The sequence below is a fragment of the Erinaceus europaeus genome, chromosome 4 (genome assembly GCF_950295315.1).
Source record: "Erinaceus europaeus chromosome 4, mEriEur2.1, whole genome shotgun sequence".
In the NCBI taxonomy this organism is placed as follows: Eukaryota; Metazoa; Chordata; class Mammalia; order Eulipotyphla; family Erinaceidae; genus Erinaceus; species Erinaceus europaeus.
In genome coordinates, this window is record NC_080165.1 from 73,494,975 (window position 1) to 73,518,170 (window position 23,196).

At 35.9% G+C, this 23,196-nt stretch overlaps 1 protein-coding gene and 1 pseudogene across 15 annotated transcripts in view; both read right to left on the reverse strand.

Annotated features, from left to right (window-relative positions):
- RIMS1 (regulating synaptic membrane exocytosis 1) overlaps nt 1–23,196 on the reverse strand; it is a 557,900-nt gene that overhangs the window by 529,170 nt on the left and 5,534 nt on the right. The gene's annotated exons all lie outside the window — the stretch shown is intronic.
- On the reverse strand, nt 9,850–9,964 carry LOC132538542 (U6atac minor spliceosomal RNA; annotated as a pseudogene).

Genomic DNA, 23,196 nt, shown 5'->3' on the forward strand with positions numbered 1-23,196 from the left:
CTAGAGACAGCCAGAAATTGAAGCAGATGGGGGTGATAGAGAGGGAGAGAGACAGAGAGACACCTATAGTACTGCATTGCCACTCACAAAGCTTTCACCATGCAGGTGGGAGCCAGGCACTTGAAACCAGGTCTTTATGCATTTGTTTGTTTTTGTCATTGTTGTATGCCAGTTACAAAGATTTATGCATTTTAACATGTATGCTCAACCAGGTGTGCTGCCAACTGGCCCCTATTAGTCGCTTTTTAATAGGAACACAGCTCAGATCTGGTGATTGAACGTGGGACCTCCACTGATCACAACCTAATCAACGCCAGGAGTGCCACCCCAGCATGCTTCACTTCAGACTGTGACCAGAGACTTCAGATGTGGAATGACAACCCTCCATCTTCATCACTCGGGTGAGACCTTTCCTTTCATAGTATTCTCTAATTCCATCCCAGGTGTTCCACTCCCCAATAAAGTCCCCAAACCTAGATATAGTCCAGGTCCCCTGAGATAGAGAATAGGTTCACCCGTGCCCATAAACTAGGGGAAAAATATATACCTGAAAGCAGAAGTACACAAGAGCATGCAGGGAATACCCCCCAACACTTCATCTGCACTATTCCAGTCTTTAAGTCCATGACTGTTCAACAATTTGTTTGGCTTTGTGTGTTAACTGTCTTTTCAGCCACCAGGTTCCAGATGCCAGCAAGATGCTGACCAGACTTCCCTGGACAGATGACCCCATCAATGTGTACTGGAGCTCCACTTCCTCAGAGCCCCACCCTACTAGGGAAAGAGAGAGGCAGACTAGGAGTATGGATCCACCAGTCAATGCCCATGTTCAGCGGGGAAGCAATTACAGAAGCCAGACCTTCCACCCTCTGCAACCCACAATGACCCTGGATCCATACTCCCAGAGAGATAGAGAATGGGAAAGCTATCAGGGGAGGGAATGGGATATGGAGATCGGGTTATGAGAATTGTGTGGAATTGTATCCCTCTTATTCTATGGTTTTGTTAATGTCTCCTTTCTTAAATAAAATAAATAAATAAATAAATAAATAACTTTAAAGTCATAGTTCATAGTAGAAACACAATGTTCACCTAATGTGTTAAAAAAAAAAGTCTGAGAGTTCATTCTATTACAAAGGTATATAAAAAGTAGCTTTTGTAGGTGAAAATATAAATACATAGTATATTCATCTTGAAACAGGAAAAGCAAAGCACTATGAAATAACTCTCTTTTCCTAAAATGGGCATTGAAAATACTGAGCACAGTTGGACATCTATCTGTGCTCACAAGATGAAGTGAGCTCACCTTAATCCTTACTCAGCCCCAGTACTACTCTACTTCTATTTCCTATGGAGATTGTTAATAAAAAAGATGGATAATAACTTTAACCGTCCTAAGTTCATTTTCTCTCACACCTGAAACACAGTGAAAGAAAGTCACTCTCTCATTCAAATTTAACCATATAAACCTATTTTACCAAGATAGTCTTTAGGAAAACAAGATGCTGGGAGAAAGCTCAAGACTCAGTGGGTCAGAACTTTACAGATTGGAAAATAAAGCCTACATCCTAATTACCAGAAACCACAGGATACAAACCCATATGTCAAGATTCTTGTTATAAATTTTCTTTACTTTCTCTCCTTTGCTCCTTAAAGGGAGATTTTGAGTCATTTCTAAGCTCCTATGAATAGTCCCTTAGCAACCATTTTAAATAGGATTAGCTGCAACTGTTCTCTATTTAAAGGTGTTATATTACAAAAAAAACCCCAGTGTAGACAGTAAAAGATGAAAGAACGGGGTATGTGGAATATGTTATTAAGCAAATTTAGGTAAATTACAAGATTTAAGGATAAAGTGATTTTCCTCAAGCAATATTATGATCTATAAATCAGTATTTATGAACACATACCTACCCAACTAACACTATTTTAAAGCCCCCATCCCTGCCCTCATCATCCATATCACTTGCTACATTTGTCCTATAGAACGATGAATAAAGACTATTTCTGATGTAATATCAGAAATGTACTGCAAGACACCTATTTACAAACGTTTTATGTATCCAATTATACTACAAATATTTTAGATGATAGTTTTTTTTTTTACATTTCAAATAAGTATACTAAGTCTTTTACTGAAAACAATATAGAGTTCTGAAATTTTGAGGCTGTATTAAGGCAATCACACATGGCAGATTCACTAATGGGATCAAAATAGTTTTTTATTTTGTAAAGAATAAATGAGTCTGAGTAGTTTTCCTTTAAAAGTTTCAAGCCATACGTGATCAGTCAATTATTTTCAGATCAAAGAATGTGTGTAAAATTTAAAATACTTGTAAAAATTCATTTTTACATTAACTTTTACCAAAATTTTTGTAATAAATATATTTGTCTTTTGTCTGCAAAATAATGCTGAAATAGTAAATAGTAAATCCCCTGCCATTGGGTTCACAGATGACAGCAAATAATTTTATCCTTTAAATTTCTGTTTATTTTACTAATAGACTTTACTGTCAGGCAATATTATTCAGTACCTGACATATAATGCTTACACAATAAATATTTGTTCAATTAAATTCAATGTTGTGTTCATTTATAAAGTCCAATATTTGCCAAATGTTTCATCAAGACCTCTTAAGAATCTTCTTTATCACTGAAGTAGTTCTCTGCCATTGTGACAAGTAATTGTTTGGGGGGTTATGGGACCAACCTAGTGAAGGATGCTATGATATTTTAAATAAATATTATAGCACATGAAATTTGTAAGATAATGGTAATTAGAGACATATATACTTATTATAACTTGATACAAATATGGTAAACAATAGTAAAAACATAGAATATTTAATTTTATGTTAATAGTTTATATATTAGTTTTTTGAGTTTTATTTATAGAAGACACAATGGTGCTAGAAATTCTCTGGAGAAGGAAAGAATAGCAAGAAGTAAAGAATTATTTTTAATGTTAGAGATTTTTGCATTCAGAAATTTCAATAACAAAACATTGCTTCAAAAAACAGAATAGTTGCCCCATCTCTTGATAATTTCTGATATTTCTTTCTGGCAAAATTTCATACATTACAGAAGAGATAATTCAGTTTTTAAGTTTACTCTTCCATCTGTAGACTTTTTAATAATTTATCTCTTTATTGAAAGAAATTTAAAAAAGGGGGTGAGTAAAGAGTGAGAGAGGGAGGGGGGTGAAGAAACCAACCAACCAGATTATCAGTATAGTATATGTGGTGGCAAAGATTGGGGACTACACTTGGAACCTCATTTATACAAGTCCTAGGCTCTACAATTGAGCCAGCTCTCAGGCTGCCATCTTTAGATTTTGTTTTAATACCTAATTTCACAATTTCCACCCTGGACTCAAATGATAAATTTCAGGATATGAACTGTAAAATTTAATTATAAGTGCTAGGAAGTGATGTACCCAACTAAGGACACATGTTACCATGTGCAAGAACCCTGGTTCAAGTTCCCAGTACCCCTTGGAGGGGGGAAGCTTCATGAGTGGTGAAACAATGCTATAAGTGTCTCTTTTCTTGTCTCTAGATATTCCATCCCCATTCAATTTCTCTCTGTTCTATCAAAGAAAATAAATACTTGAAAATAAAATGTAAATATAATCTATTCCTGTGAAAATGAGAGGGTATTCAGATGTCATCCTTTCAGCAGAAGGACCATTGATAGAAGAGCACTCCCAAAGGTTTTAAACGAAGTTTTTAAAAAATATGATACACTTGGGGGGTCAGCTGGTAGCACAGCAGGTTAAGTGCACATGGCATAAAGCGCAAGGAAGCGAGTAAGGATCCCAGTTTGAGCCCCAGCTCCCTACCTGCAGAGGAGTCGCTTTATAGGCAGTGAGGGGGAGAGAAAGATAGACACCTGCAGACCTGCTTCACAGCCTGTGAAGCAATGCTCCTGCAGGTGGGGAGCCAGGGGCTGGAACCAGGATCCTTATGCCGGTCCTTGTGCTTTGTGCCACCTGCATTAACCTGCTGTACTACCGCTCTACTCCCCCACCTATGAATTCTTATATAACTCACCCACAGAAGATTTTACCAATTGAAAAAAAAAAGTGGTACTGAATGAATTCTCTCTCTCTCTCTCCCCCTTCTTCTCCCCTCCCCTCCTTTCCCCTTCCCCCTCTCCTCCTCCTCCTTCTTCTTTTTCTTTCTCTCTCTCTCTCTCTCTCTCTCTCTCTCTCTCTCTCTCTCTCTCTGACCTTCAATTCAAACCCACTATACAATCTAGAACTCATCAGAGTTGCCTGGTCTAATACCAGACAGAGGATAAACAACAGTGTGGGATATAACATAGGTGATACTTGCTTTCGAAGTGGTTCCTTTTGATGGAGTTTTAAAGTGTAATTTCAGCAATACTCAAATCCCACCTCATATAATGTATTGTACTGTCTTTAGAAACTAAATCACAAGTTTAAAGTGGTCCTATGATGATTTTCACCTTAGCAGCGCTTTAGTAGAAAGGTCTGGTCAGATCACTCTTATCTGGTTCCTAGAGCCAGATTGACAGACTCATCTTGCCTTTTGGGGCTACTAGTTGGACTCCAAGCTCTTTTGTGCTATTCGCAAGAACAAAAACAAGTAGAAAACATTTATGCATTGGCCTAAGGGTAAACATTCAAGGTATCAGATGGCATCTTTCTTCACATATTTTCCATAAAATTTCCAAATTTAGAAATAATCCCAACTTAATCTTTTTGTTGCCTGGACCTGCACTCTACTTGAGACACAGAGTACATATGTATAGGTACTCCAAACTTATATATGTGTTAGCAGAAACTATAAAAGGCATATGAAACATCTTTACAGGATATTCTGACTTATAAAATATACATAACAGAGTGAATTGATATATTATGACAAGAAAATGATTAGGAAAGAATATGTTCAAGTTATAAAATGTAGGCAATAATTCAGACTGGCAATAGTAAGCATTTAGCTGAGTTTTGCTAACATGATCCTAATAAACACAAGTCTTTAACTTCACAATCTTAAAAATGTTTTGTTAATCCAAAATATATATGAACATAATAGCATGGACAACTACAAATCATCAATATAAAATATAAATAATATTTCATATTCCATACTGAAAATGTATACTATTCCAAGAATTTGGTAAACATAATGTGACCCAGTGTGTATTCATGAAGTGGAGACTGTGCACTAACTGGCCACCAGTGACTGTGCCAGACCCTGTTGTCAAGCTTGGGACCTCACAGCCTGACACATACTGACTAAAATATGTCCAGATGCAAATGCACGATACCTCACCCTGTCCTACAGATTTTAGCATCAGGCATCTACACTAAAATCTTTGTTTTTACTTAGTTCTCCTTTCTAAAATTATGTCTTAAAAATATAGAACATTTGCATTTCCTCTTAAGCCTTGAACTATTAGTTTACCTGACATTCTATCAAATGAAGATACTTCTCATTTCTAATTGTGGGGAAAGTATATGTGTGTGTGTGTGTGTGTGTGTGTGTGTGTGTTTCTCGATTTCTACTATCTTTCATTTTACTAAAATGTTATTTTCCACATGCAAATTAATTAATCTATAATTAATTTATTTATTTATAAACAAATAAATTAATCTGTGAACTGATCTAGGCAGTAATGCTGAAATTCTCTGACCATGCAGTGTACAGCAAATAATCAGTGTTTTTAAAGAAATGGGCTGACACCTTAACTTGGCTGCTTTTATGTTCTATGAGGAGGGTAGAAAGTACAATATCTACAATATAGGCAAAAGAACATTTTAGAGCCCAAAGTGCCTTGAATAAAAGGCCCAGTCTATACTAATTTCTTCTGATACATACACATAAATTTTATTGTCAACATTGACAATTATAAACCACTTTATATTATAAACTAAAAACAAGCTCTGACATGTAAATAAAAAATAGAGTTTCCTCAAAGTTTAATAATCTCGGCAATAACTTACAGGATCACATAACTGTTGTTAGTTTCAGTACCTCTGTATTTTCAGATGCAAGTAAGAGTCAAAAATTATTTAATAAGCAATTAATTAATTAAGGTGAATGAAGCATTCTTACAGACTGAGAGACTCTAGAAGGTTAGATGAGTGAATATAGTCTAAAAACTAGACTTCAGTAATTCATGAGTGATCTGTCAGTTTGTACCAAGGCTTTCAAAAGCTCAGAAATATATACTTTATATACATCAAATATATACTTTATACACATCAAAATGCATGTCATGAAAGTTAAACCACTAAAATTACTCTATGGCTGGCTATCTTCACTACTATATTAGTAAAAGACAATTTCAGGAACATTTTCAGAGAATAAAAGTTACGAAAATAAAGTGTAAACACAGTAGGATCAAAATATTAATTTATAGAGAAATCAAGGAAGCTGAGATTAAATGATTCTTAACTTTCTCATTTTACCCTGTAATCATCTCTTAAAAGTTTAAATATATACGCTTTGAAAAACAAACATTTTACTCACTGACTTAGGCTCTGGGTCTTAATTTTCTAAACAAAAATATATGGTGGTAGGAGAAACACTGTAAAATGTTAATTACTAGATGAAAAGGTTCATTTAGGCTTGAACAAAACATATTGTAACATCATGCTGAAAGGAAAATAATAGGGGGTGCTCAAACTTTACCAATGACTATGCAGCCAACACAGCATCCTCTTCCTTTCTGAAGGCGCTGTTCTGCTTCATCCAGTTTGTTTTGTCTGTAATGCTTGAGAGCCTACAAGTAAATTAAGTACCATATATGCAGCCACCCCATTAGGGAGAGATGCTGCCTTTACCCTCTGAGGGACCGTCCTAGAAAGAAAGGTCAAAGAGAAGACACTCTCTTTAGAAGCATTGCCTCTCTCCTAAGTGCCCAGCCTCCACTTCCGGAAGTTCTCCCTTCCAGCAGTCCTAAGGAAGATGGCACAGAGTTGGATTTACCCAGCAGGGAGTAGCTCAAGGGCCAAACAAGAAAGAAACACTCTCTCTGGAAATAGGAAATGACTGGCATTTATAGAAGAATAAATGGGGAAGTCGGACTGTAGCGCAGCGGGTTAAGCGCAGGTGGCGCAAAGCACAAGGACCGGCATAAGGATCCCGGTTCGAACCCCGGCTCCCCACCTGCAGGGGAGTCGCTTCACAGGCGGTGAAGCAGGTCTGCAGGTGTCTATCTTTCTCTCCTCCTCTCTGTCTTCCCCTCCTCTCTCCATTTCTCTCTGTCCTATCCAACAACGACGACAACAACAATAATAACTACAACAATAAAACAACAAGGGCAACAAAAGGGAATAAATAAATAAAATAAAAATATTAAAAAAATTAAAAAAAAAAAAAGAAGAATAAATGTTCCATCTATCTCTCCTCGGAAAACTCCCCATTGAGGTGCTCATATCACTGTTTCCTATAATAGAGGAGTAAAGCAAAAAAAGAGAAGAAGATAAAGTGCCTAAATTTCTGCCAAAACTACTACTTATTATTTCTTTTTAAAAGAAATTAAACATAGTAGATGGAAATTGGATGGTTCAGCAGGTAGAGTTTAATAAATGCATGAGTCCTGGGTTCAATTCTGGGCACTGTACATGCTAAGAATAGACCTCTCTCATAAAATAAGACACACACACACACACACACACACACACACACACACACACAAATGTTTTTAAAAACAAAGGGAGATAGTAAGACAGGAGAGAAATTATGGTCCCATTTAATAGAGAGTCGAAAAAAGGCAAATGCAAACATAATCACCCACCATTCATATCACCAAATCCTTTACATGTATTAAACAGATTCAGTAATTTGTGTTATGATAAAGACTTCTTAATTTCAAAGTTAAAGGAAAAAAAAACTAATTCTCAGAATTACAGTGGTACTTGTAAGTTCATGGGAAGCCTAAAAAGAAAGAAAATTCTAGAAGAGATTTTTAGCTTTCAGAAAATTTGCATTAAAACATATGGAAAATGCATGTAAGTTGTGAGAATTTTACAACGAAGCATAGGTCTTTATTAAGGACACCTGACTTATCAAGTATAAAGCTAAAATGTATATAAAAATACAGTGTTATGGGTGTATACACTGTGAGGTAATCCTTGGTAGTGAGGGTTAAATGCTTATAGTAAACCTTTATTTATTAAAATTGTCATTATACCTTTAATATCAACCAAGGTGCAAATCTATAACATATATTACTTTTGATTATTAGAAAGTCATCATCACCTCTAATTTTGTATGAAAATATTAGCATCATATCAACTGCTCATCACTATTTACTTTAGCCTTATATTTAAATATTTTAAAGATAATTTAAAATATCTTATTCAGCATTTTTATATTTACTCAATAATTCCATTGAGACAATTTGTAAATATTTTGTTTTTAATATGGTTTCCAAAGTAAAGAGAATATTTCTAGATGGAGATACTCTTTCACTCTATAAATTTTAAGTTAAGAAATTCCTTTCCATTGAGGAGATCATGAGTTAATATTTAAAAACTTATACACCCATTTGAAATTATAAAGAGTAGAGTCAAAACTATTTCTTTATTAAAACAACACATGTAAAGAATTATATCTGTATGCATAATGCAGGGTAAATCTATTTTAAAGTGTTGCTCAAATAAGGGATATTACCCTAGTTTTAAAGAAAAAAACACACCCGACATCTTTGTTCCTAAAGCTCAGGTAACTGCATTGTACTAAAGTCACTACAATGAATAGGACTATTCTGGCTTAAGCACAATGTCAGAACTAAAGCTCCAATTGTGATTCAAAGTTCCTTTATATAGTATCAACACAGCAATTGCTGTACTTTTTAGCTGGAACAGTGTTCACACAGAAAGATGCGCCTGTCTTTATTCTCAAAGAGACTGGGAATACTGGGTGTATGGTACTGCTGAAATTCATACTGTTAGAAAATAACAGTTACTATACCCAAACGATGTCAATGCTTCCCAGGTATTAACAGTTATACTAACTACATTGGATAACCATTACTATCTCATTTACTCTTCCCACTCATCCTATTTTACACACTTATTCAAGATTATACAGTAAGTGATTGAACTGTAGATTCAAACCTAGGCCTCTTTGATTCTAAAATCTACATACTCCAGCAGGTTCTTCCCTGAATCTCATAATAATTATTACTATCACTTGTGGTAAAAAAATATACATTAATGATACCCTTTATGATTGCCTGCAGTTTAGTACCTGATTGTGATAGTATTTTAGTTTGATTCTTAGTTACATGAATATTTAGAACTCAAGCATATATAGCATTGCCCTAACTCTCCCCTTACACATAGTAAGCAAAGTAATAATAACTCTTATTTTTAAAATAATTTTATTTATTATTGAATAGAGACAGAGAGAAATTGAGAAGAGAGAGGGAGATAGAGTAGGAAAGAGAGGGAACCAGGTGGTGCTACACCTGATTAGCACACAGATTACCAAGCTCAAAGACTTAGGTTTGAGGCCCCACTCCCACCTGCATAGGGTCAGCTTTACCAAACAGGTCTGCAAGTGCCTCCCCCCTTTTTTTTAACCTCCTGGGTTATTTCTGGGGCTTGGGGCCATTTTTTCCATTTTTTTTATTGGATAGGATAGAGAGAACTTGAGAGAGGAGGGGAGATATAGAGAAAGAAAGACAGACACATGCAGACTTGCTTCGTCACTGTAAAGTGTCCCCCCTGCAGGTGGGGACCCGGGGGCTCGAACCCCAATCCTTGAGCTTAGTACTATGTGTGCTTAACCAGGTGTGCTACCACCCAACCATCTCTTTCTCTCCATCTCTATCTCCCTGTCTTCTCTCAATTTTTCTGCCCTACCTAATAAAAATTAAAAAGAAGCAGGTGGCAATGCCTTAACTGTATGTGTATTGCAGGCCGAAGACTCTTCCATCCTTGTCAAGGGGAGTGTTAACCTTCTCTCCTATATAACTAAAATATACCTACTAGCTATCTACAAAATGGAGAACTCCCCAATACTTCATCTGCACTATTCCAGCCTTTAGGTCCATGTTTGGTCAACAATTTGTTTGGCTTTGTACGTTAACTCACTTTCCAACAACCAGGTTCCAGATGCTAGCAGGATGCCGACCAGACTTCCCTGGACAGATGAGCCCACTAATGTGTCCTGGAGCTCCACTTCCCCAGAGACCCACCCTATTAGGGAAACAGAGAGGCAGGTTGGAAGTATGGATCAACCAGTCAACGCCCATGTTCAGCAGGGAAGCAATTACAGAAGCCAGACCTTCCACCTTTGCATCCCACAGTGACACTGGGTCCATACCCCCCAGAGGGATACAGAATAGGAAAGCTATCAGGGGAGAAGATGGGATACAGAGTTCTGGTGGTAGGAATTGTGTGGAGTTGAACCCCTCTTATCCTATGGTTTTGTTAATGTCTCCTTTTTTAAATAAATTTAAAAAATTAAAAAGAAAAAAATGTTTGTCGGGTGCAGTAGGTTTGTAGTGTTGGCATTGAGCTCCAGTGATAACCCTGGTGGCAATTAAAAGAGAGAGAGAAAGAGAGATAAGGAAAAATACAGGGAGACACCTGAAGCCCTGTTTCACAACTCATAAAGCTTTCCCCCTGAAGGTGGGGACCAGAAGCGTGGACCTGAGTCCTTGAACACTGTAAATGTGTGTGCTTAAAATCATGTGTGCCACCCCCTGCCCTCTCCTTCTAAATTATTTTCAATTACTTTAATTTACATTTATTTTTATAAATTGTTTGCAAAGTATTAAAAGTCCTCTTCTGTGGCTGTCTTGTTTTAGTCAATGGTCCTGAGTAATAGTGAGGGATGTTAACTCTACCTCCCTCAATCCTCTCTTCCTAAAGGCTTCCTATGCAAATGGAATAGGACCATATACCCAAAATGGAAATATGAAAATAATAAAGTTTTATTATTTTAAACTATGAAGATCTGAAAGCTGACGTCAGACAATAGTATACCCAATGCAGGACACATTACCATTCACAAGGACCTAGGTTCAAGCACCTGGTTCCCACCTGCTAGGGTAAATTCATGATCAGTGAAGCAGTGTTACAGATGTCTTTCTTTCTCTGTCCATCTCTAGCCCCATTTTTTTATTCTCAATCTCTGTCTCTACAAAAGCAAAAGAATAAAAAGAAAGATCTTCTTAAAATCCTTTCTTAAATAAAAAATGAAAAAATAAAAAAAATTCTTCTAACAAAGTTGTATTTTGAGTAGACAGACTTGACACTAAGTCAAAAATGTACTACTCAATTTTCCTATGTAACAAGAAGTATTCAGAATTTAGTTCTTTAGGAAGACACAGACCCCAATAAGAGAGCTACAGTCTATTTGGGGTATAAATGCCTACCATCTTCTAATGACAATAATTTTCTATAGTTTGCCCTGAAACTTGTATCACTGAATTGAAATCCTATTACTGGCATATCTTTCAAACTGTTTGAAATTACAGATAAACTGTCTTCTTCACAGAAAGGTTGGTGGGAAGAATTCTTACACAGTGTTTGCTTTAGGAGATCATGAATTGAATATTTTCATTCCAGTTTAATGGGGAAAAAAAGTCTAGTTGGAGAAACAGTACACCAGGTATGGCATCTACATTGCCATGTATGTAACTCAGGTTCAAAGTCTAGTAGCAAATGTGAAGTTCTATGTCACCTCTACTTCTTGTTCTCACTTTATCTGAATAAAAAAAAAATGGCTCAGAGTAGTGATACTACACATGTGGAAGATCATCACACTACAAAAAAAAAAAAGAAGAAAAAGAAAAAAAAAAAGCTAAATCAGTTCCCCAGTAGATACTGCCCTCCACGACTCCACAAATCATTGCCTTATAGGTATTCATACCTCATAGGTAGATATGTTTGAGTGGTATTGTCAGCTTCCCTCTCCCAAAGAAAAGTCTAAAATCAGGACATTTTAAGCAACTGGTTTATATATTTAATTTTTGTTCATTAAGAATAGGTCCTATTCCCTAGGTGACATGAATCTAGTGATTGGTCAATACAAGAATAATGATTTCACAGCTCAAAAGCGTTGAATGAGACTTTGTTATACCTGCATTACAGTCCAATTCCCCCTATTTCTCAAACTGTCCACTTCCATTCCCTTAAAGACGTCGACTCTAAAAGCACTTCCTAATAACTCCTTGCCCACTCTCTTTTGTACTGTCTATTTCTTGGGAACCTGCTTCACAACAAATCTAAATTACAGCTCAGCCATGAGGATGAGAAAGAAGTCAAACTATAGTAGTCAGATACTTTCCTATCACAATGTATGTCCTAATCTGTCCCTCATGGTAAAGGACCTGAAGCAAGTCATGTCACTATTCTGTATCCCTAGATGCTTTCAAGTTAAAATAAATAGGGGCATCCTGGGAGAGAGGACAGAAACATAAACTGAGAGAAGTGAAAAAAATAAAAACAATTTACTATGATGATAGACTGCTAATTATGAATATTTCATTTGTATTTGTGCATGCACCAAAGGAGTGTTTACAAATGCATGAGTATGTATGTATATGTATATGTATATGTATATGTATATGTATATGTATATGTATATGTATATGTATATGTATATGTATGTCATTAAGTTGAAAATATCCTCTCTGCACATGAAAATTCAAAATCCATCATTGAGAATGTCTCTGTAATATGTAAGGGGGGACAATTACATAGTTAGTATGAATGAATGCTTTTTTTCTTTTTTTATCACTTTATTGAGGCATTAATACTTTATAGTATGGTGGTTAATACATGGGTACAATTTCTCATCACTTTGTGATAGGTGTCCACAAAACATTCATACCCCCAACTCAGGTCCTTTTACATGACCATGCATCAAGACCTCAAGATTCTCTTTCTTTAGGTTAAAAGAAATAGAAATCTCCCAAACTATTTCGATCAGATCAACATTACATAGTACTGTTATGTCATACAGTTATACTGTTAGGTCATACAGTGACTTAATCTAGAAGATCAAGATCAAGTACTTGGGCAGAGGGTAGACAGCATAGTGGTTATGCAAAGAGACTCTCATGCCTGAGGCTTCAAAGTCCCAGGTTCAATGCCCTTTACCACCATAAGCCAAAGCTGAGCAGTGCTCTGGTTTACAAAAAAAAAAAAAAAAAAATCAAGCTCTCTTCTCTTGATATCTTATGAGTCAAAAGGTCTCTCTTACTGTGTCTTTTTGCCAGCCTCTCCTTTCTGTTGGCTCATCTTGCACGTGGCACATGACTTAATTTGTAGGTTAGTATCTTTTTCTGATAGACATACATTTCTAGTTTCCATCTGAACTATTTCAACTTTCTCCCTAGTCATCAAATCTCTAACCTCCTACTTACTCTCAGAAAATGACTCAACTCTTCTATTACTGCTGCTGCTACTACTCACACACAACCATGGAAGCTTCCTCATCTTTCCAGTCATAAATATGTATCTTTCTCTTTAATTCAAACCTTCTTTCTCACTCTATCCTTTCTATTTTCCTCCATTTATTTTATTTATTCAATCATTCATTTGTATTTTACCAGAGCACTGTTCAGCTCTGGCTTATGGTGGTAAAGGGAATTGAACCTGGGACCTTTAGTGTCTCAGGTATGAATGTCTGTTTGCATGGCTATTATGCTATTTCTTTAGTCAGTCCCATTAACTTTAAGAAGGCTATATACTACACACTATAAACATTCTTTTTTTTAATTTTATTTATTTATTCCCTTTTGTTGCCCTTGTTGTTTTATTGTTGTAGTTATTATTGTTGTTGTCGTTGGTGGATAGGACAGAGAGAAATGGAGAGAGGAGGGGAAGACAGAGAGGAGGAGAGAAAGATAGGCACCTGCAGACCTGCTTCACCGCCTGTGAAGCGACTCCCCTGCAGGTGAGGAGCCGGGGTTCGAACCGGGATCCTTATGCCAGTCCTTGTGCTTTGCGCCACCTGCGCTTAACCCGCTACGCTACAGCCCGACTCCCACTATAAACATTCTTATACAAGTTTTTGTGGATACATGTTTTCATTTTTCTTCCATAAAACTTATGAATAGAATTGCTAGATCATAGTGAAAATTGTTTATTTTTAAAACTGACCAGAATTTCTAAAGTGTTCTACACTCCCACAAAAACATGAACAAAAATTGTGCAGTTGGGGAAGTTGTGCAGTGCTAGAATGCTGGACTTACAAACATTAAGCTCATATATATTCCAGAAAGATGAAGAGCAGTGTTCCCTTCTCCTTCATTAAATACTAAAAAATAGCTATCTTCACCACATTCAACGTTGTCAGTCTTGTTTTAATCATCTTATTGAGAGTGTCCTAGCTTCCTTGACATACGATTTTTTTCTTTGATTTGATGTACTGAATACCTCTTCCTATTATCCCTATATAATATTTTTCAAGGTTATTATCATCCTTGAACTTTTAATGATGAAATCTCTGTAGGGTAAGGAGATGACTCACATAGCAAAGCTCACATCAGGATCCAGTCTGAGCCACTGATATCACATGGAACATCACACACAGTCTCAGGAGTGTTAGAGTAGCTCTGTGGTGTTTCTTCTTCTCTTTTCCCCTTCTCTTTCATATTAAAAGCAATAGAAAGGGGGAGGGGGGAATCCTTCAAGAATAGTAGAGTCACATCAGCACAAAAACAGCAGTTTGGGATGGCTGGCAAGGGGGGTTTGGGGGGGGTCAGGCATGCCATCTCTCTCTCTCTCTCTTTCTCTCTGCCTCCAGGGTTACTGCTGGGGCTCAGTGGCTACACTACAAATCCACTGCTCCTGGAGGCTATTTTTCCCATTTTGTTGCCCTTGTTGTTGTTATTATTGTTGCCATTGCTGTTGTTGTTGAATAGGACAGAGAGAAATAGAGGGAGGAGGGGAAGACAGAGAGGGGGAGAGAAAGATATACGTTTTCTTAAGGTTTATTTCCTTGATTTTCTTCTCTGAATCTAGTTATTCATTCTTACCTGTAGCTTTATTGTCAACGGTACATATATGACTTATACATTTCAAGCCATTCCTTTCTTCTGAGATATGACTTATACATTTCAAGCCATTCCTTTCTTCTGAGATCCTTACCTATTGCCTATAAAAGGCAAATGATCAAGGCAGTCATTCCTATAAGTCCCTAACCTGATGGTATATATCAGATCTAAACTCATATTTAGTTCATTTTAAAAGTGTGTTGTTTCTCAAACCTTAACAATCTGCCATTATCATCAGTCTTTGTTGTTCGCAACGCTTTCCAGATCTCCTACAATACTAGACTAAATATGTATGAATGTCTTGGTGCTTATTCCAATGATTTCACGAAGCTGTAGCCAGAATGATATTTTAAAACACTAATAGGATTATCTTATAGCTCTATTCAAAATCCATTGGCTCTTAAGATACAGATAAAATTTAGTAACATCATTTAGAAGACCCTGTCTTGTCAGGATCTGGAAACCACTTCAAATTTCTCTCAAATCATATCCCTCCTTGACCTTCTAAAGCACTACAATATTGGCTTTCTTCTGTCTACAGGCTCACTATTCACCCTTTCACCAGAGGTACTCTGTTCTTCCTATGTATCAGGTACTTCACCCATGATCTAATGAACTTTTATTCATCCTTAGAACTTGGCTCAGTTATCATTCTCATTTCCATGAAGAATCATCCCTAACCAGCATCAATAAAAGTTCCTGGTCTATTCCACTTCATTAAAATATCATATACTACAATTATATCCTTTTCATCTTAGAATCTTGCACATCATTATTAAACCATTAATAAAAATGTTAACAAAAAATCTGTATACTGTCTTGTGATGAATTTATCATGTGTTTTTACATTTAACTTTACTAAATAAAAAGCACCCTCTTTTACAATGTAAAAGGGCCAAATAGTTTTATTACTGCTAGCACAATGCTAAGTATAACAAATTCTCAAGTAATTTTTGTTCAAAAAACAAAAAAAAGAAATAGAAAAATAGGTATCATCCACTTTCTTAACTTTCTGACTGTCTACTTTCATTGTGAACAATAATCTCATGAGTTCAGTGAATCAAGTGTCCATTTTGCCCTGATTCTTTTTTTCTTTTTTTTCTTCCAGGATTATCACTGGAGCTTGGAGCCTGAACTTTAATCCACTGCTCCTAGAGGCTATTTTTCCCATTTTGTTGCCCTTGTTGTGCTTGTTGTAGCTGTTATTGTTATTGTTGTCATAGCTGTTGTTGTTGGATAGGACAGAGAGAAATCGAGAGAGATGGGGAGGACAGAGAGGAGGAGAGAAAGACAGACACCTGCAGACCTGCTTCAAGGTTTGCAAAGTGACTCCCTGCAGGTGGGGAGCTGGGGGCTCAAGCCAGGATCCTTACAGGGGCCCTTGTGCTTTGCGCCATATGCGCTTAACCCGCTGCACTACTGCCCAACCCTTCAAGTATCCATTTTGACCCAATCATTTATAGCAAGTGTGTGTGTTTGGGGGAGGAAGGTGTCATAAGGATATTAGGACTATATTTTACATAATAGTCACTAGAGTTTTCAAAGACAGCTCTGTGGTGGTTAGAAAAAAAAGCAATGTGAGACATATTTAGATCATGAAAGTTCTATAAATAAGAAAAGTAACCTCCTCAAAAATATTTCATAAGGAAACTATTTTAAGTTTTCAGATATGTGTACAGGTACATGGGTGAAGATGAAAGTATTTACTCTTGTGGTTGTACATGTCATTGCATGTCCAATTCCAAAATTCTTTCTTTTACTCACTGATCAACAGCCTAGTTGAAGGCAAACCAGCAGATCAGGGGAAAACAAGGAAACTCTTCCTCAAGTGAACAAAACATCAACCAGTTTCTCTAAATTAGGAAGTAAAAATAAGTAAGTCAAAAGCATAGTAGGAAGTGATTTAAAAAGCATAGTAGGAAGTGATTTAAATTCAGAAATCACTATAAACTACTATGTTTAAATTTAAGAAAATTACCACAGTTAAGAAATAATTACACAGTATACCTATAACTGCAATCAATTATAGCTATAAAAGAAATCATTAAAAATATCTTAGTTTCAATTAGTGATCCACTTATTTTAAAGAATACACAATGTAACCAAAAGTAATTAGAGGTCCTGTTAGCATGTTCCATACAGGCTGTAATCTTATAGAGTAAACAAATAAAAACTTTAAAAATTGCGTGTTTAAGTTTGATAGCAGTTACAATGAAATCATCTGGAGAGAATATAAAAGTGGGAAAAATTACAAAATCAGGGGGTATGAGATCTGAAGTCTAGTAGCTAGCTTTATTATTAATTAATAATGAAAATCTGGGCCTCAAGTTTTTTTCTTCCTAAAAGTGTAGCTGGAGGTCAGACAGATAGCACACTGGGAAGGCACATAGACTTTACCATGCACACAAACCAAATTCTTGCCCTGGAACCACATGGAAGATGCTACAGCAATTGAAGAAAGTTCTGTTGCTATGTCTTCTTTCTCTGTCTTCCCATCTGAATGAAAAAGTGGGATAGAGCAGTGAAAACTGTGCATGCATGAAGCCTCAGCTCTGCAAAAGCAAAAAAAAAATGTAGTTAGACTAAATTTTCATGGGCTAAAATGCTTCCTCTTGATTGCCAATTCTCCAGTTGATGGTCTGGAGTAATTCCTTCAATAAAATTCTTTGAGGCATCTGATAATGGATATATAAATATAATTCAAAGAAGATACCTGACATGAAGGAGTTCAAGTCTAGAAAATGATTTAGCTGAAGCTCATATTTGTTTAAACATATAATCACCACAGTAGTCTGTAGTCATATACATGTGATCTAATTCTAAGTATCAAATTAGAAAAAAAAAAAAAAAAGCACACTGTGCTTCAAATTGCTACTGGTTAGGGATATTTTAATTCAAAGAAAATGTTTCCATCAAGCATGTCTGTCTAGCAAATTACTTTTTAAATATGAATTATTTACATCTTCCCACACAGACATTTAAATACTTTAAGAATGCTGTCCCTCAAAAATCCATGAATGATAACTCAAGAGTACAACAAATCATTGAAAAATTACACTTTAATTTCACCTTATAATTTTCAATATCCAGTATATTCTCCTCATAACTTTGGGCCAACCCAATTCTTTCCATAGTTAAAACCACTCAGCTCATTCCTGCTTTGAAAATTTGCTGACAGAATTCCCATGGTTCGATAACCTTCCCACTCCATCCACCTACTCAAACCCTTCTCATCCACCCAGCAGCCTCAGGTGACTCCTCCACTCCACATCCTCTGAATCCATTCACTCATACATACTTTAAAAAAAAAATGCAGGCACATATTATATGCCAGGTACTGTTCTTATTAGAGTGCAAGAACAATCCTGATCTTAGGAACAGGGTTATGGAAAAGATGTACATAGAGGAAAAATATCAAAAGGAATCTGGGATGTATGCCAGATGAGGTATGACTTGATCTAATTATCTAATTTGAATGTTACATAAAAATATATAGGGGGTCACTGGCGGTGCACCTGGATGAGTGCACACATAATTCAAGCCACTGGTCCCCAGCTGCAGGTGGGGGAAGCTTCTCAAGTGGTGAAGAAGTGTTACAGTTGTTTCTCTCTCTCTCCCTCTCTATAGTCTCCATTCCTCTCTATTTCGCTCCATCTCTATCCGAAATAAAATCAAATAATTTAAGAAAATAGATAAAGAAAGAAATTCCAGAGAGAGAGAGAAGAATAAGAATCTTAAAGATGAATCTTTAAGATTTAGTTCAGAATGTCTATCAGAGGGAGATGTGTATGGACCATTCAAAGTAAACAGTATATAGGTAAAGATTATGAAGTCAAAGCTTTACCCTAAAGCAAAGGGAGTTTACTGAAGAGACAATTTCAGATATATTTTAGAAAGATCCCTTTGACAGTAGTATGAAGATCAGATAGGAAGAGGTCTGTATAATGGGAGACAAATGAATTAGAACATTCTTGCAGGCATTCAGATAGGTAGTGCTGAGTATCAACATTCAGATAACAGCAACAGAATTATAAAATAAAGGAGAAATTCAAATGACTCTTAGATGATTGGTTCTGAAGTGTTTGACAATGGGCTGTGTAAAGAGTAAAAGTGTTGATGCTACCCAGAATGAAGGGGAATACAGAAAAGCATCAAGTTTAGGCAGAAAGTCAAGATATGTAGTTTAGGTCACAATCAGTTTGATACATACACTGGAGATTCTGATAAAGATATTTAGGGCTGAAATGGTAGCTCACATACATTGTCATGCTTATGGCCATGATTCAAGCCCATTCCCATTTTACTGGATGAAGTTTAATTAGATAATATGATGTCTGTCTGTCTCTCTCTCTATGCCTCTTTTTCTATCTGAAAAGCCACCTCAGAGCTGTGAATCCCAGTAACAAAATAAAAAAACATTTAGCAGTGATTAGGTACATAAATGTAGAATTTGAAGTAGGTACATAAATGTAGAATTTGAGGGAAAGGTATAATACAATACAGATTTGGGTAGCCACAAACTCACTATAACTGTTTAAAACTAACCAGAGACTACCTGTAAGAAAGAAGAAGACAGTAGGATACATGAGAAGGCTAACATTGAAAAATAAAAAAAAGATAAGAAAGAAGAGTAAGCGAGGAAGATACGAAATTAGAAGGAAAGGGTGAGAGCATCAAAGTCTCACAATCCTAGAACTCTACTTGATTTATATTGAAGTATTTTGTGCTGCTACTTAGTCCTTTTCCAAAGAACAATTTGTGTACACACACACACACACACACACACACACACACACCCCACAGCTAAACTACATTATCTTTCACTACCTGGCCAAAGTATCTGCTTTATATATCCAGGGACCATGTTCGTGCTCATGTGCTTCCAAGAATCTTTAGCTATGCTGCTAAATATAGATATCCCCTTGACCAATTATCAATAGTAATAATATCAATAGAGACTATGGGGCTTTGGAACTCCATGTACCATGCAATCAAATTCTAATACTTGTGTTTATAATAATACTCAATTATATCTTTTTCAGACTAGCATCACATTTTTACACTAGATTGCTATATACTATGTGGCTCTATCTGACCTATGTTACAAAAGCATCTATAAATTAATATACTCAGCTTGACTATAGAAAGAATTTATCTATTTCCTTTTTTCAAATTATCTTTTATGAAAAATGTCATGAGGAGTGTCAAAGTAGAATCACTTTATAATTCTTACTCTTACTAAAAAATCTAACACAAAAAGTAAATGAGCCAGTTCATTTTAAAATTCCTTTATTTCATAGGTTGGGGGTATGGATCGGCCTGCCAATGCCCATGTCCATCGGAGAAGCAATTGCAGAAGCTAGAACTCCCACCTTTTGCACCCCAAAAAGAATTCTGGTCCATATTCCCAGAGGGAAAGAAATGATAGAGGAAGATAACCAGTGGGCTTTGAACTAGAACTCCATGGGGACCCAGAGAGAGAAGAAGAAAAAAGAAAGGACACTCAGAAGTAGTATTAGTGTAGGTGTTACACAGAAAGTAAGAGAAAGCAGGATTATGGGGGGGGGGCAAATATATATAAATATAGACAGAGAAATAATAGTCAACCCATATCTGTAACCCTATAACTACTGTAGCTTCCAATGGAAGGGATGAAGATACAGAACTCTGATGGTGGAAATGGTGCTAAATTATACCCGTTATCTTATGACTTTGTAAATCAATGTTAAGTCACCAATAAAATTAAAAGAAAAATGTAAAATAAAATTCCTTTAATTCAAACATCAGGATGTACAACATATCCATTTTTCTCCCAGGGAGAGAAAAAAGTTGAGAAAGAAAGCTTAATTTCCAATATATTATAAGACAGAAATAACTAAGGAAGATTAATCTGCTTAGTTGTGTTAAATATCGAAGGAAATGCCATTTGGTTACTTTATTTTTGTTTTTATCTCTTTCCACTAATACACTAAGTAATCTTTGTGATCTGAATAAAATTTATAAGTGTACATATAAGCTATTCTAGATCTCAATAATTTGTATAAATTGATTTATATATTACTTAGAGGCTTTATGCAATATGTACCTAATTTTTCCAAACTACAAATCCCATTAAATTGAAAACAAAACAGCTAATTATCCAAATGAAGAATTCCTATTGCACTTGTTAAGAATTACATCTAAACACACAAAGAACAATTATGTGGTTGTATGTATGCACACTGATTACCTGAAACTTTAAAATAACTTAATATATTTGAGATTAAGAATGCTGAACAAATATTGATCAAGAATGCTTTGATAACAGAAACGTGAGCTAGAAGCTAATCAAATACATATTAACATATCAGCAAATACACTGAGAACTCCATCAACAACTACTATACTCCTTTCTACTTCTGAGTATGCATATTATAAATTAGACCACTAAAAGAAGCTGATCTGTATAAAATATTTAAATGACATTGCAGGTAGATTCTCTAATTGGTTTTCAATTCACATACTTCCTCTTTAAAACTATAATAACATCTAAAACTGCCTGATATAATGACTGGAAATATAAAAATATACTAAACACCAGATAGATCCTTAATAAGGTACTACCTTATATATTACATAAAAGATCTGTTTGGTTCATTGTGGTTCAACTACGTGTTAGATGCACATAACTTCAGGCTTACTCAATATTTAAAATACTCTCTTTCCAGTAAACTATCTGCATATTCCTCAAACACAGCCCAAGGGCAGCAACAGTTCCCAGACACCAAAATCTTAATCTTGCATATGGAAGAAGAATATCAATAATCTACCTATAAACAGCAGTCATTCATATGCTGTTTAAATCTACTATCTTTTGACTCAGTTACTACACCCTAGATTTTAAGCTTTTTAATCATTTCCCCACTGTTTGTTCAATTTCCTACCCAAACCTATCCCATCCCTTTGTATGTGGAATTCCCGGTTATTTTGTAAACCTTGTTAATAAAAAGATTCTGTACCTGAAGGGAGAGTTTTTGCTGGACTATGCTTCTATAGTGATGTGTGTTCAGATGCAGTAACCTCCAGGATTTCAGTCAGACAAAAAAAAAAAAATCATCTTTCTGAGTAAAACAATGTGAACCTTGTCATTAGCCCACATTGATTTTTGTACTAGTGGCCTCTTTAATATAAAAAAGAAAGAATGAAAGAAAATATAAGTTCATAGCAGAGTTCATAAGGCTTTGATTCATTTTACCTTTTACCTCTTTGCCAAATTCTCACATTGAAAGTTGTAAGCTTCATTACACTGCTAACATGTGATAGGTCCTTCTACAAGAACTCATCTCCTTGGAACTTCTATGGGCTGCAATGGGGGGGGGGGAATGATATTTGAATTCTGCTATAGTTCTATTGAGTAAAGATAATAATGGCACCTTTTATTTCTTCTATGACTTGAAGTTTAAAGGTGCTCCCACTAGCATGTAAAAGTCTCCAAATTTAGAAGGACATTCCACCTTATACATTAAAACAAAAAAGGAAGAAAGAAAAAAAGAAATATAGGAGAAAAAAAAGAAACAGATTCAGTAGAGTTGACTTATTCATATTTATTTGTATATAAAGTTACAGTGTCAAGACCAAAGTATAGACCAGTGCTCTAACTATCCGGAGTTTCTCTCTTTTTCTGATCATCACAGTTAGTAGTAGGAACTAAGCAATTATTAGGCTGTAAAACTAGACTCTGTTCTACCCAAATGGCCCAATGCTTGACCTAGTCTAATACCTGGAGCCATATTTTATTAAACTGACCATTGTGTGATACTTCGTTAGAAATAGCTGGGTAGTGGTGCACCTGGTTGAGGGCACAAGGACCTGTTTTTGAGCCCCCTACCCCCCTCTCAATTTCTGGCAGGCTCTATCCAGTAAATAAATAAATAAATATTGTATATGTATATATATATTGCCTCCAGGGTTATTGCTGGGGCTTGGTGCCCGCACTATGAATCCACTGCTCCTGGAGGATATTTTTCCCATTTTGTTGCTCATCGTTATTATTATTGTTGTCATAGTTGTTGGACAGGACAAAGAGAAATAGAGGATGTGAAGACAGAGAGGGGGAGAGAAAGAGAGACACCTGCAGACCTGCTTCACTGCTGTGAAGCGACCCCCCCCCCCACACACACACACAGGTAGGGAGCCGGCGGCTCAAACCAGGATCCTTAC